At 43.1% G+C, this 16,507-nt stretch overlaps 1 long non-coding RNA gene across 1 annotated transcript; it reads left to right on the top strand.

The window, feature by feature from the left end:
• The first annotated feature begins 2,150 nt into the window (after positions 1-2,150).
• LOC138741825 (uncharacterized) lies at positions 2,151-15,364 on the top strand. The gene is made up of 3 exons (XR_011343796.1): positions 2,151-2,396; positions 5,864-6,003; positions 15,195-15,364. It is a non-coding gene; the product is annotated as an uncharacterized lncRNA (long non-coding RNA).
• The last annotated feature ends 1,143 nt before the right edge of the window (positions 15,365-16,507 follow it).

The following is a 16,507-nucleotide window of genomic DNA, read 5'->3' as shown; positions in this document are numbered from 1 at the left end:
GGACTGAAATGGCCTGTTAACATTGCGAGTGCTGCAGTGTGAATAATTCTGACACAAAGTCCACAGACTGTACAATAGACTTTAATTACCTTAAACTTGTACACAATACTCTCATTATCTTGCTAGCTTCATATCTCTGACTGCCCCTGAAGGGGCCAGCTTCGAGTCTTTATACGAACCGGTGACTGACAGCCGGTTGGTGAGGCCAGCCTCCCAGAATACCTACCTGTAGGTTTCCCCCTGCAGTAGGCCGGTAGGAGAGTGGCCAGTGTAGTGGTTATAACACCACATTCACCCCCTTCTTAAAATGAGTCCTGGAGTGGGAAGGGGAAGGCGGTGTTCTCGGTACCGAGTAGTGTCTACAAGTTCAGTTGGTCCGGCAGTCATCTGTGCCTCTGGGACCATCGCAGGATAGGCTCCTGGTCAATGATTGGTAGGGGCAGGGCTGTCTAAAGGTTGGCTGAGCCCAGGGTGGCCGGCAGTGTGACGTGGCATTGGTGATGACCTGTCTGATATGGGCGAAAGCCACTTGCGCCTCAGTGGGAAGTGAAAAGGTGGTGGCTTGGGCCAGTGGGCGGACCTTGTCCGAGAAACGGGGGACCCAATGGGAGTAGTAAGAGAAGAGCCCTAGGCACCTTTGGAGGGCCTTGAGCATGTGGGGGAGGGGCAGTTCCATTAGGGGACACATGTGCTCGGGGTCAGGACCGATGATACCATGTTCCATGATGCACCCCAGGATGGCGAGGTGGGTGGTACTGAACACACACTTCTCCCTGTTGTAGATGAGGTTCAGTACCTCTGCCATCCGGAGAAATCTCTCCAGGTTGGCATTGTGGTCCTGTTGGTTGTGGCCGCAGATGGTGACATTGTCCAGGTACGGGAAGCTCGCTCTTAGGTTGTGCCGGTCTACCATGTGGTCCATCTCCCGCTGAAAACACGGAGACTCCATTTGTGACCCCAAATGGGACCCAGTGAAACTGGTAGAGGTGCCATCTGCCTCAAAGGTGCTGTAAAGTTTATCCCGGGCACGGATGGGGAGCTGGTGGTAGGCTGACTTCAGGTCATTCGTGGAGAAAACCCTGCACTGGCCTATCTCATTGACAATGTCAGCAATGCAGGGCAGTGGGTAGGCATCCAGCTCGGTGTACCGGTTGATGTTCCGACTATAGTCGAACATCATCCTCAGTTTGCTGCCCCCTTTTATGACCAGGACCTCAGCTTTCCAGGGGCTGGTGCTGGGCTCTATAACTCCTTCTGCCAGAAGCCGTCTCACCTCTGCCTTGATAAAGGTCCTGTCGGCTGCACAGTAGCGTCTGCTCTTGGCAGCTATGGGCTTACAGTCAGGTAGTTGAAGAGGAATGGAGGGGCACCTGTAGGGTGGAGAGCCCGCAGGTGGCTGGGGGCGGTTGCTGGGCTTCGTGCTATGGATGGTGAGTGGGGGGCATGGGCCACTGAAGGTAAGGGTGAGGCTGTGGAGGTGGAACTGGAAGTCTAGTCCCAGGATAATTGGGACACAGAGCTTGGGTATGACCAGGAGCCTGAACCCTTGATAAATTCCCCCTGCCCACCCAATATCAAGTCCACTGAACAGCACCCGAGCTTTGTGATGGAGTGGTCCTGGGACGCGAAGTCGATAGAGAAGTCACTGGGTATACCTTCAGTTTCAGCGTATGGACCACATTCGGGTGCACAAAGCTCTCAGTACTACCGCTATCAAACAGGCATTTTGTTACCTTCCCATTGACAGTGATGTCCATCATCGAGTGTCTGAGTCCATGAGGAATGTCCTCCAATAGCATGGTGGACACTAGGACTGCCTTGGGGTCCGAGACACTGCTCCCAGATGGTTGTGGTGAGTAGCAGCCAGTGGATGCCTTTCAGAGTGTGGGGTACATTGAGTGCATTGTTTCGCATGCCTGCTTCTTGATCAGGTCATCTGGTCGGCAAGTCAGGCGAGTTGGGATGGTTGGGTGCCGGTTGGCCCATGACATTGGCATGGTCGGGTGACACAGCCAGAAGTGACATCGGAAGTGGAGTTGTTGGTGTGGACAGAAGTTAGACAATGAAAGATGGCGGTGCCCATGTTGCGCACATGCTGGCGGTGTTGTTGGACAGCTGGGCCGGAAGTGATGTCATCAGTGTGGGAGGAAGTGGCAGGTGGAGTAATGGTGCTGCACAGCACTCACAATTAGAAAGTTGGAAGGGGCTCCTGGTTGGTCGTGGAGGGCCGCATTACTCCACGCTGGGCAGTTCTTTCGGGAGTGCCTGTCTAACCCACTCCAGGACCCACAATACTTATGGTGGCAGACGGTGCTGCCAGTGGCAATCATCTCTTCCATATGGGCCCCCTCAGTGACTGCTGTCAACAGTGTTGATCAGGCCAGAGGTTGGAGGAGGTGAGTATTGAAGATCTCTACATGGTGAGCTGCAGCTTCTAGGGAGTGAGCCACCTCCATGATCTTGGAAAGGGAGGCACTATTCTCCTCCAATGGTCTCTGTCGAGTCGCTCTCGACCGCAGGCCTTGCACGCAGGCATTTTGGATGAGTCGCTCCACCTCCCCAGCATCGATCATGCACAGGCATGCTAGTTCTCGTAGTGCCCCCCAGGTAAGCATCTGCTGTCTCACCTGGCTGCTGTACCCTAATGCTAGGCAGGTACCAGGCTTAGAGTATGTTTGTCGGGGGCCGGTTCCTGCCTTCCAGGATGACCATCGCTGGTTCGAAATCTGTCCAGTCTCGGATAGCCTGGAAAATGCAAGGGCCCAGCTTGGTGCATAGTACCATGAGTTTTTTCTGGTTAGTGTTGATGATCTCAATTTGTGTGTGGATGATCACGTCAATTGCATGCTTACAGATCTTGAAGTATGCTGGAGCGTCTGGATGTTGAGGGTCGATATCCAGCCTCTCAATGGTGAGGAACAGCTCCATGGTCTTTTAATTTTAAGCTAATTAAATCATGAGCTCTGCTGTGTGAATAATTCTGATGCAAAGTCCACAGACTGTACAACAGGCTTTAATTAGCTTAAATATATGCACCAATCTCAGTATCTTGCTGGCTCCCCATGTTTAATTGCCCCTAAAGGGGCCAGCTCAAGTCTTTATACGGGCAGTGATCGACAGCCGGTGGGGCCAGCCTCCCAGGTTGCCTACCTGCAGGAACAGTGATTTCTCCCTCCAGTAGGCCAGTAGGAGTTCAGCCAGTGTAGTGGTTGTATCTCCACAACCATGCTGTATGTCTAAATTAACAAAATTACATCCTCATCATGCTTCCTGCTCCAGTCAGGGCCTGACCCTGAATACGTTCATAAAACAATAGAAGTGGAGTAAAATATTACTAATTACAAAGGAATTGCTTGGTCACCAATTTTATTTTATTAGTGGTGGGGGTGGAGAAATTCAGTACTTTCTTGATCCCCTAATATTCAGGAAGATCGGCAGATTGTGGAAGGTACTTTAGAGATGTTGTCAAACTATTGAAGGTCTTTGCATCCAAGCACTAATTGACACGGCAAAGAAGTTTTTGAACAATTTTAATAGATAGCCAAGTAAGAAGGGGATTGCAGTTACTTTTATTGAAAAGCTTAATCCTTCAAATTTATGTAGAAACAAAATAGAAGACAGTTGCTCACATTGGTTGGTTTAGTGTAATGGTTAGCACAATGCATTTACCGCACCAACGACCCAGGCTCAAATCCAGATCTGTCTGCAGGGAGTTTATACATTCTCCCCTTGTCTGCTTGAGTTTCCTCCTGCCCTTCAAAATATCCTGGGATTGTAGGTCAATTTCCTGTTATTGGGCAGAAGGGGTTCGTGGGCCAAAAGGGCCTATTACTGTGCTGTATGTTTGCATGTCTTTAAATTTTTTTTTTAAATCCAGTGTGATGGAATACATGTTACAAAATGGTTAGTAGGAAAACTGAACTTCGAGGAAGTACTTTGTGAAGTTTGGTGACATAATACTCTGTAAATCCTTTCTCCTATCACACATTTGCTCATTCATATCCAGGAGGAAAAAAGGACCTGTACCCCAATCACTCAGAGGATGAGCTTCTGACTGACGGACTGAAACCAGAGTCATTATGTTTTGCTTCTTTATGCTGAAAACACAAAGATCAATTGGGGACCATTGGGCATGTATAATTAGTCTCTAGAAATCTTGGTGGTTGGCGACTAATGACCCAATATTTTAACCCACAAGGTGGTCCTGTCTTCTTTCTCCATGCCAGGTGGAGGTACAGAAGCCAAGGGTTACATTGGCCACATTTTATGGGACAGCTAATATGATGGATGTATTTATTGACAAAAGACAAAGGAGGAAAAACCCAACACCCAACCCCAACCAACCAATTTTCCCTTGCAACTGCTGGAACCGTGCCTGCCTGTCCCGCATTGGACTTGTCAGTCACCAACGAGCCTGCAGGAGACGTGGACATACCCCTCCATAAATCTTCGTCCGCGAAGCCAAGCCAAAGAAAAAAAAAATTTTTTTTACTGTACTTACCACAGTAAAACCCACGGGGACATATATTACCAGTGATGCCATCTGTATTCTGTGGTCGGATTGCTCCTCCAACACAATAGTATCCAGGGCTACATTTCCCACTTGGCTCAGACAAGCCTGCAAAAAAAGAAACATAATCTACAAATTATGGTGAAATACAAAACAGCAATCAAAATAATGGGGTAATGTTTTGGATCAAAATATGCTGCCTTCACTCAGATGCCTGGTAAGTATGAACAATCTTTGATATGATACAAGAGATATGATTCTTCTGATATATTCAAAGCAGAAGTTGGATGCGGCCATATTGGCTAAAGGGATTGAGGTATGGGATGAAAGCTGGAATACGGTACTGAAATTGAGTAGTAGAGCAGGCTAAAAGGGCTGAATTTCCTTCCATTTTCTATATTTATATGAAATGAGAGTTTGTCACTTACAAGGAGAATGTACAGGTGCACCATAATTCTTACTTACTGCAGCTCCATGGATGTTAAAAAGACACCTATACCAATAGTATAAATTAAATTACAACAATGCACCAAAGCAAAATAAGGTTCAAGGTTTGTTTTATTGATATGCATCAATACAAAAAATGTAATATATGTGTCATAAGGCAAACATGAGCATTGCCCGGCCTCCCAACAATGAGAAAGGGAAGCAAAGGAGAGACACTGAGTGTCAGTGGATTCACCTCCAGTCTCTGCAGTTGCAGAGATTCCTGTTCAATCCACTGGCAGACAAAGCACCCAGTCCAAACTTAACTTCAATAAAACCTCTGACACAATCAGGGAGCCTTCAGTGCTCATGGCCCTTTGGGAGCCCTTCTTGCCTTCAGCACTCTCACAAACCCTCGTCCCCAAGGGCTAGTCTCCAGCAGTTTGCAGCCTGTGTGGGTCCTTGCTGGTCTGCTGCCATGATCACCTTCCTTGCAAGATCGTCTCCCATGCTTCTCCTTCTTAATGGGGATATTCTCTCCATTTCGGGTGCCTTGCACCGGTCCATTGCTCCCTGGAGTTTGCAACCCCCTGGTGGTATACAGCCCCACAAAGAAACCATCATCTTTGGCTCAGATTTCTGAGGTTTGAACAAAAATATAATTGGCTCCTTTAACAGGACTTTTAAAGAGTGCACACCAGCAGCACCACTGCCATTACAGAAGCTCCGGCAACACCATCCTTGTTTTATTAAAGAAATAAATGTACAAGATAAATATTCACATTTGCAATTAATGCAAAAAAGTGATGCTTCAATAATGCAGACAGATTTTTTTGTGATTTTGAAGTAGTTTATTGCTAGGATAGTTCAGAAAGGTTCAAGACCTGATAGCTGTTGGAGAAAATAAAATTGTTCTTGAACTTAAAGGTGCTGGACTTCAGGCTTCTGCACCTCCTTCCTGAAGATCGCATTGAGAGAAGGTTGTGACCAGGGTGATGGAGGCCCTTTATGATGTTGGCTGTCTTCTTGAGGCACTACCTCACAAAGATGTCTGCAATGGATGGGAGGTCAGTGTCTATATGGCCTAGTTTTCCACTTCATGCAGGTTTCTTATATGTCACTGTGAACTCGGGTTTCCAAACAAAAGTGTGATGCAACCAATCAGTATACTTTCAAGTCAAGTCACCTTTATTTATTGTTCATACCATGCTTGCAAGGTGTCTTGGGTAAACTTATACCTCTCATTTTGTTCATTTTAGATTGGTCACAGTGTTTGAGCTACCGAAAGAAAATAGACACACACACTGAGAGCAGTTCAGTTTATACAAATGTTTATTACTAATTCAAAAGCTGATTTCACACTACAATATGCAAGCCCTTCCCAACTATACTTATCAACGTTTGGACTGGTCCCAACTGCCAAAGCGAGGCAACGACTGCACACTTGTAGTAGGTTGTCAGGGCGCTGGTAGCAGCTTCTCCACCTCCCCCGACCGGGACGTTGCTCGGACTCTGGCTGTTCTTCCTTCTTGACAAGGGGTGTTCCCACCCCTCGGAGAGTCTAAACTTCAGCAGCAGGACCACAGGCTTATATACCCCAAAAACAATTAATCATGCACCTACTCCTTCTAATATTTGTCAGTCAAAATCAAAATTGAACATTATATTCTACAATTTAGAAGATTCATTATTATGGAACCAGGATGTTATGATTTCCTGGTTTATCTCATAGATACAAAGACTTATTAAAACTTCTCGAGCAAGACAGGTTGTGACCAATTCGTCAATTTCAGAGTGTTGCATTTGACAACTGCTTTCCCTGGGCCTCACAGTGGAATTCCATTTCAAAGTGTATCTTCAGATAAGTCCCCATGGCTGAGTTTAATTACATCTGCTAGTTCTGAAAGTAAGGCGACCTGCGTGTGGACCCATTGTCGTCAGTTCCACATAAGCAAAAAGCATCTGGGTACATGGTTTTAATCCTCCATTACACAAGGTAAAGACGAGATAGTGTTTCTCCACAGTACACCTGCACTAGAGCTAATTGACAACATGCTGAATGTCTCTAGAAAGTAGAGGTATTGGTTTGCCTTCTTTGTGGTTGTCTCAATATGCTAGGTCAGGAGAGGTCCCCTCTGATACAAGGACACAGGAACTTGAACATCATAACCTGCTAGCAAAGCACAGTGCATAATCCCTTGGCCTCTCCTTCCTGAAATCTAATGTTTATTCACCATTATAAACTTGCTCTTGCTGTTAGAAGCAGTTTTGAACGAATACGAGGTATTTTTGGCAAAAAGAAAAGCCTTGATAGATATAACAATTGATAAAGCACCGTTAGATTAAGGGGGCATGGGGGCAGAGGGGATGGGATGGTGTGAAATAACTGTAGAATGTTCTTGCTCTGAAGGCAGCTGGAACTTTAACAAATGGTTAAGACATGCTGCAGATGACAATCACATGAAGTTTTAAAAATAAATAAAAAATCAATTAAAATTATTGAGAATGTAAATTGAAACTAAAAATGCTTCAAAATACTTAAACACATATTCCACTCATTCAATTCAAAAACATTATGTTGCTTCATAAAATTGTGTTTAGTTTCATGTTCCAGCATCTGCATTCTCCTGTGTGTCTCCAATGAACATAATCAGCTTCATGTCCTTTATAACTCTTATTTCCATTGTAAAGAATGGAATTCCGTGCTATTCAGTGGACAGGTTTAGTCAAGTTAGGTGCTGGGTAATTGGCAAAAGTTCTCACTCCATCTCTAGATTCCACAAAATTAGATCATAGTTGGAAATTGGCAAAAATGTGCCAACAGGTTTACAGATTTTTCAAAATTTCTGAGCACTATGTGGCGAAAAGCCAAGGGAAAATGCTCATGTTTTCCAGCAATTACTGGTAACATTTTCACTCATGTTATGTCAGCCAAAACTATTTAATTAAAAGCAATCAAAATAGCTTGTTACAAAGTATGTATCACACAGGCATTTTAACAATATTCCTAGATGGCTTAGTAGATTGGTCCAATCACTAGCTGATCTAAAGATTTTCAAGTTTTTGTCAAAACAAACACTTAAATCTCAAATTGATGAATGGTTAATACTTCCAGGCTCTATCAACCTTAAAGACAAATTGCTGGGTGCCCACTCAAAGTATTATGTTCTGAATGTCGTTAATTGTTAGTTAATCCTCCCACTCCCACCCACCAACTCCAAACTATCAATTAGATTTCTGGCTGCAACCCCCTTGCAGATGTCTCATGTTCTACTCTTAAATTCCCTGAACTGTTGCAACTCACATCTAAGTACCGGTCTTTAGACTATGTCCAGATGAGTGGCGTCATATGATAAAGGAGTGTCACATCTTTAATTGTTTGAATGGGACTCTTCAATTTAATCCTTGGTTTTCATTTGTCACAAAGGCCTTTAGTTTTTGCATTAATACCTACAAGGTGGTTCCTTGACACTGTAGCCAATAGCCGACGATATGAACCAGACAATACTATTAGTTATCGAGCTATGAGAACACATTATTGTTTGAGCACAGGGTGACATGAAAGCAATTAAAATGTGAGTGGCTTGGCATACCAAAGAAAATCTAACTTCTAAAATTAGGTTTCCTCCCCAATTACCAACTCAAATTTCAATATCCCTCTAATAAAACTGTAAAATACAAATTACTTGCTTCTTGGCCTGGATAGAAACATACACTGCTACCTCTAACAGAAATAAAAATAAAACCAATTAAAAGCATAATTTAAAGAATTAATGAGGTCTGCAATAATGGTCATTTGTCAGCAATGTAAATAAAAAGCTGGTTTATAAAAGAGAAAATTAATGATTCAATATTGTTTACAAGACAAGATTTAACACGGGGTATAAAATGGTGTCTTTGAAGTGATCCTTGTAAATACCATATTTTAAGATGGACACACAGGCTGTGGGTTGTTGGCAACTTTGGTTGAAGGACTCACATAAGCTGCAGGCGACTTGTGGTCAAAAAACCCACACAGGCTGTGGGCTGCTGAAGACTGGCTCATGGGAATCAGGTATCGGATCCGGGATTAGAGAGGGCGTTGAGCACAAGAAGGGCTCCCAGAGAGCCTTGGGCACTGAAGGCTACCTGATCTTTTCAGAGGTTTGGACTGCGAATGGTTTGAACAAGAATCTTAAGAGCACAAGAGGTGAATCCAGGAAAGGGAGGCTCTTTTGTTTTTTTTATTATTAGGGGCACCAGGCAATGCTCACAGCAACTCTTCGTTTGCCTTACAGCAGACAAAGTTTCAAGTATATTACATTTTATGTATTATTACATGATGTTTTACAGAAATAACAATATTTGTTGCACAATTCAGGCAGCCTATTTTGCTTTGAGTTCATGTGCAAATGAACAATACTTTATTAGAATAATTCACTTAATAGCTGCTTCAAGATATTCATTGTATATAATTTACAGAAGACACTGATCAGAATATAATCTCTGCTGCACTTTAATTCAGTTCTTAACCCAATAATAAAAGCCCCCTTGTTCATAACATATATTTTGTTAACAGGCTCCTCCAGCTGTTGACCTCAACATTTTTTAATCAGTCACCTGCATCATCTTTTTATTTGCTCAGACTAGGTTTTTGCAGTACTGTTTGGCTCAAGCCCATTGTTTACAGGTCTTGTCTATTCGTCTGAAAGGTTCTGGACCACTAACTGCTGGACAATGACAACTGACAGCAAATGTATGCCCAATGTGGGATAAAGTGTTGAAAGCAGAAGAGATGTTAAACTAACCTGATTCATTGCAGTATGCACCTGGTGGGCAAGGTATTGGCTCCACACCTCCTTCAGGACAGTAAAATCCTGGCTGACATTTCCCCCCGGTAGCTGTTGCTGGGCAGAGGCAGTTTGCAGTTGTGTAGTTGTCTAAATCAAATGGCTGGGCTGTCCAAGCAGCTGATACACAAAACCAGCCTAAAGCAAATGAAATATAACAGAACAAAATACATCATCAACCTGTATTACATGAAAAGATAAATTGCATCACTTCTCTGGTATTGCATTGGTGGTAAGATCTCTCCTTTTTGCACAAATTAATCATTCTGCTTTGATTTGAGGCACAGACATTTGAAACAAATTGCTTCACCCTCTGGTGTGAATTTCTTTAATTCTTTAAATTTCTTTCTCACTTGATGTGGCAGAAGAGGCTTTGTTAGGACATTGTTGTGAGGTCTCAAACTACACATTCTTTGTTTCTTTGATTATTTCTTCATTTTGAAAAGCAATGTCTGAATGGCCTAAAAGTTCAATTTTGTAAAAAGAGAAATGTACTGAGGATCTAAACGAATTTTTCTCAAAAAATTGTCCTTTGAGAAGATGTGTATTGAAGGAATGTTATTTTTGGTATTTTCCTCATTTACACAAGTAATGTACATAAGACTGGCTAGCTTGCCATTTCTTTAAGAAACTGGGTGTTTTTAGACAAACCAAATTAATGGTATGAAGCTGGATGGTAGTCTAGTATATCGGTAAATCATGTCAACCTTTGACAGAGGCTCTAATGAGAGCGTTCTGCCCAGGTACATCACAGTGCAGTACACTTGCTGTTGAGAATTGGATTGGAAGTCAATCCCCAGGACCACAAGTTTGGCAGAGAGGATCACTGGGTCTCTCTCTCTTCCCCCCACCCCTCACCAATCGACATGATCTACTGGGATTATTGTCTGAAGAGGAGTGCAAAATTATTAAGGACCCCTACTACCCTGTGCACAGCATCTTTCAACTATTTCCTTTGAGAAAGAGATACAGGAGTATCAGAGCCAACACCACCAGGCTGAGAAACAGCTTCTTCCCATAGGCATTGGTGTTAAGATCTCTCCTTTTTGCACAAATTAATCATTCTGCTTTGATTTGCCATGTGTTTAATCTATAATCAACATAATGCACAACATATGTATATGTGAGCTGCTTTTATAGCCTGTCTGAATCTATCCTGACGAAGCATGCCCAGGCCTAAGACAACATTTACATAGCATTTGCACAGGCATGCTTGGACTGAACAAAACAGCTTGCTTCATGGACAATATAACAGTAGACTTAAAATATGACAGGAAATCACAAAAATAGGTTATGTAGAAAAAAAATAAAGGTGAATTTTGTGATCAGTGGCATAAAATACATCCAAAGGTGTTCGGGAACCAAAATGTTCATTGTTCAGTGTTATTTATGTATAGGCCCCAAGAGCATTTTTGGCCAGCAGAAAGGTTTACCAAAGGAGTTATTTTAATAACAAACATGTCCTAAGAATATTAAAAATTAGCTGAAAACCATCCTGCAGCTTGTAATGTCAAGAAATTATATTTTTTTCAACAGGATTGCTTTTTGCAGCAATATGTTGAGATGCCAACTAGAGGGGGAGTGGTGTTAGATGTGTTGTTTGGGAAAGAAATAGGGCAGGTGACAGAGGTATATGTTGGAGAGAACTTCAGATCCAGTGATCATGGGTCCATTAGCTTTAGCTTAATGATGGAAAGGTATAGGTCGGGTCCAAGGTTGAAGATCATCGAGTGGGGGTAAGGCCAGATTTGGAAAATGAGAAGGGATTTGCAGAGAGTTGTGTGGGCTGATCTTTTTGTCAGAAAGGATGTAGAGGAAATTTGGGGGGCATTTTGGGGTGAGATTTTGAGAGTACAGGATCTTTATGTTCCAGTCAGGCCAAAAGGGAAGACTAAAGGTTCAAGGTAGCCGTGGTTTTCTGGTGAAATTAAGAAGTTGGTTCGGGACAAGAGGGAGGCCTATACCAAATATAAAAAACAAGGAATTGAGGAGATGTATGGTCGTTACTTAGATTGCAGGAAGAACCTTAAGAGAGAAATTATAAAGGCAAAAAGGTATGAGGTGTCCATAGCTAATAAGGCGAAGGTGAATCCTAAGGGTTTTTAGTGATATGTGAACAGTAAAAGGATAGAATAGGTCCACTGGATGAACTATGTAAGGAACCATATGAGATGGGAGAAATATTGAACAATTTTTTCTCATCCATATTCACGAGGGAAAGGGACATTGGGCTATATGAGATAAGAGAGGCAAAGGGCTTAGTTATGGAGAGGATAGGGATTAGTAAAGCGAGAGGTTTGGAGCTTCTAGTATCAATTAAGGTGGATAAATCTCCTGGACCTGATGGAATTTTTCCCAGGACTTTAAGGGAGGTCAGTGACAGTGATTTTTCAAAGATCACTGGAGGAAGGGGTGATACCACAGGATTGGGGGGTTGCAAATTTAGTTCTGTTGTTTAAAAAAGGCATTACGTGTAGGCCACGTAATTATCGACCAGTAAGTTTGACTTCGGTGGTGGGGAAGGTTATGGAGGGTATTCTTCGAGATAGTATATATGCATATCTGGAGAGGCAGAGATTGATTAGGGGCACCAAGCATGGGTTTGTAAAAGGAAAGTCATGTTTGGTGAACCTTGTTGAGTTTTTTGAGGAAGTGACAAGAAAGGTGGATGAAGATAAAGCGGTGGATGTGATCTATTTGGATTTTAGTAAGGCTTTTGATAAGGTTACGCATGGAAGGTTAATAAGGAAGGTTCAGTCACTAGGAATTAGTAGAGAGATTGTGACATGGGTTCAGAGGTGGCTGGGAGATAGACAGCAGAGAGTCATGATGGACAACTGTCTGTCAGGTTGGAAGCCTGTGACAAGTGGGGTGCCTCAGGGATCACTGCTGGGTCTCTTGTTGTTTATCATTTATATTAATGATTTAGAGGAGGGTGTGGTTAACTGGGTAAGCAAATATGTGTATGATACGAAAATAGAGAAAGTGGTAGATAGTGAGGTATATTTTCTTGGATTACTGAAGGATTTGGTTTGTTTGGGAGAGTGGTCTGAAAGATGGCAGATGGGATTCAATGTAGACAAGTGTGAGGTGTTGAAGTTCAGTAAAAATAACCAGAATAGGACATATACAGTTAAGGGGAGGGCATTGAGGTATGCAGGGGAGCAGAGGGACCTGGGGGTTATGGTACAGAGTTCACTAAAGGTGGATTCCCATGTAGACAGGGTGGTTAAGAAGGCATATGGTATGCTGGCCTTCATAAATCATAGTACAGAGTACAGGAGATGCTGCGGCTGTTTAAGGCATTGGTGAGGCCTGGTTTGGAGTACTGTGCTCAGTTCTGGTCTCCAAGTTATAGAAAGGATATAGATAAGGTGGAGAGGGTGCAGAGAAAGTTTACAAGGATGTTGCCTGGCTTACAGCATCTGGATTACAGGGAGAGATTAAGAAGAGTGGGATTTTATTCATTAGAATGTAGACGACTGAGAGGGGACTCAATAGAGGGATTTAAAATTATGAAAGGTATAGATAGACTAGACATAAACAGACTCTTTCCCCTGAGGGCAGGGGAGGTTGGAACAAGAGGGCATGAGTTAAGGGTAAGGGGGCAAAACTTTAGGAGAAATATTAGAGGTTGCTTTTTCACTCAGCGAGTGGTGGCAGAATGGAATGATCTTCTGAATGAGATAGTTGCAGCAGGGTCCCTTCTGTCATTTAAGAGAAGGTTGGATGTGTACATGGAGGTGAGGGGGTTGGAGGGTTATGGTCGGAGAGCTGGAGGGTTGAGCTAGTGGAGTTATTCTAGTGAACAGGTGCAGACTCGAAGGGCCGACAAGGCCAGTTTCCACTCTGTAAACAGTTATATCATTATATGGTTAAAAATATTCACCACATTTCCCTTTATATATTTGTGGTCTTGACTCAGAAACCACATTTCACATGTTATCCTGTAAAGCCCACAGATTTGATTCTGAACCTCAGCATTCTCCATTTTAATCAGCTGGGCAATGCTTTCAGATTTCCATGTGGTATTAAACCCTTCAATTAAAGTCAATGCTTGTGTTGACAAAGCATCAACTGACATATCTGGATACACTTGTGTTGTTTGACAATGGATTAGATGCAATTTACTGCCAATGAGACAAGATTTCAAAATGTGTTTTTAAACAAAACATTACAAATATGACTACCTTAAAAAACCCATATGTGCCCCAGCTATGCCTGCCTTAATTTTTTTTATTCAAATTACAAATCAACAAAACAGCTTGATTTCTTTTTTTTTCTTTGGCTTGGCTTCGCGGACGAAGATTTATGGAGGGGGTAAAAAGTCCACGTCAGCTGCAGGCTCGTTTGTGGCTGACAAGTCCGATGCGGGACAGGCAGACATGATTGCAGCGGTTGCAAGGGAAAATTGGTTGGTTGGGGTTGGGTGTTGGGTTTTTCCTCCTTTGCCTTTTGTCAGTGAGGTGGGCTCTGCGGTCTTCTTCAAAGGAGGTTGCTGCCCGCCAAACTGTGAGGCGCCAAGATGCACGGTTTGAGGCGTTATCAGCCCACTGGCGGTGGTCAATGTGGCAGGCACCAAGAGATTTCTTTAGGCAGTCCTTGTACCTTTTCTTTGGTGCACCTCTGTCACGGTGGCCAGTGGAGAGCTCGCCATATAACAGGATCTTGGGAAGGCGATGGTCCTCCATTCTGGAGACGTGACCCATCCAGCGCAGCTGGATCTTCAGCAGCGTGGACTCGATGCTGTCGACCTCTGCCATCTCGAGTACTTCGACGTTAGGGGTGTAAGCGCTCCAATGGATGTTGAGGATGGAGCGGAGACAACGCTGGTGGAAGCGTTCTAGGAGCCGTAGGTGGTGCCGGTAGATGACCCATGATTCGGAGCCGAACAGGAGTGTGGGTATGACAACGGCTCTGTATACGCTTATTTAGCTTGATTTAGAAGTGAGGAAATTACTGGGATACATATACTGGTTTGAGGAACTTCAAACTGGAAGAGTCACATTAAGAAATCCTATAATTTCTTGTCAAATTTGAAACACCAAAGATGTGAAGTTGCAGATCTGTAGGTGTAAGTCACAATTTTCATCTTGGACTTCATAGCATGCTGAGAAGTGCTTTAAAACCAATGTATTTTCTGTTCAGACAGCCACTATTGTGAGCAGACAAAGAATTGCTGGAGGAACTCAGCATGCCATACAACATCCAGGAGAGAAATGATCAGTCAATATATTAGGTCTGGACCCTTTATCAAGATTTAAAAAAAGGTGAAATTACACATATGAAGGGGGAAATTAGATGGGGAGGTGCCCAAAGGTGATGGGGGATAAGACTGAAGATGTGGAAGGTGGAGACTGTGTCCCCAGCAATTCTTTGCCCTTTCAAAATTCCAGCATCTGCAGCTTTTGATTTTCTTCTCACTACAGTAAAGTCTGAAAATCCGGATGCCAGAAATCTGGACCCTGAGAATCTGGACTTCTCGAAAACTCACGCCCGAAATCTGGATTACCCGAGAATCTGGACTTCTCAAAAACTGTGTGCACACGCATGCGTACGCAACCATGTGGAAGTTGCAGAAATGTAAGAAAAACATTTGTTTGTTTTTATTGTACTTTGTATTTTATATAAAAAATGTTTAATCAATAAACTCTCAAAATGTACCTGTTTATTTTCCTTAAATTTGAATTTTACTGCCCGAGGGGAGGGGGGGTTATGTTTGAAATATCAGTTAATGCAACACCTTCACAGTGCCAGCGATTGGGACTTGGTTTGAGTCCCGCGTTGTCTGTAAGGAGTTTATACGTTCTCCCTGTGTCTGTGTGGGTTTTTCCCAAAGGCTCTGGTTTCCTCCCATCATTCAAAACGTACTGGGGGGTGTTTATAAATTGGGTGTAAATTGGGCCGCACAAAATCCTGTGCTGAAATGGCCTGTTATAAATTTTTTAAAAATTAAAAATCTGGAAAATCCCAAAATCTGGACCGACCTAATCCTTAAGCACTCCAGAATATGCCAAAGGAATGTTGGCCAGGTTAATTACCTGTGTTTCTTCCAATAGTAATATACATATTTATTTAAATCAGTAAATACATCTCCATCTGAAGAGCAGCATCTCCTGAAATCAACTTGTGCTCAATACTCCACTCAAATATCAGGTGAGAAGAATCTGATCACATTTTTGAGTAGCATTTTAACCCATGATTTTCTGACCTGGATGCCGAACCTATCAAGACTGCTGCTAGGGTCAGCTGAATGAAGGACTCACCTGCTTTACATTTTCCTGATATGGCAGTTAGGTTTTCTTTCTCACAGAAGTGACCTGGAGGGCAGGGTAAGCAACTGTCCACACTTTGAGTCATTGGTTCAGGGTTATAGTAACCCCTAGGACAGGGAAACTGTGTGGCGTGCTTTGTTCCTGGAAACAAAATGGAGAACTGCATGTTTCTGTTGGTAATTTGAACTTGGGTAAACTATTGCAATTTGAGTACTCCACATCTGAAGTTCCAAAAACCAAAAAGATCCAAAAACCAAACTTTTTTTTAGCGGCAACATGACGTCACAAGTGAGAAAAAAATTCAAAATGTGGGACTCTGACGCCCTTGGCCCCAGTTTGATTACAATAAAAGTTAAAAAAACCCAAATCTTTTCTTATGGCTGAGAAGATGAGAAACAGAACTGGGCCCTGGTCTTCAGCATCGGCTGTAGCCAGAGTCAGCGACGGCAACTCTGTTTTCAATATTG

This window comes from Narcine bancroftii, chromosome 8, assembly GCF_036971445.1.
Source record: "Narcine bancroftii isolate sNarBan1 chromosome 8, sNarBan1.hap1, whole genome shotgun sequence".
Lineage (NCBI taxonomy): Eukaryota > Metazoa > Chordata > Chondrichthyes > Torpediniformes > Narcinidae > Narcine > Narcine bancroftii.
The sequence above is the reverse complement of the archived record's forward strand: the minus strand, read 5'-3'. Positions and strand labels throughout refer to the sequence as shown.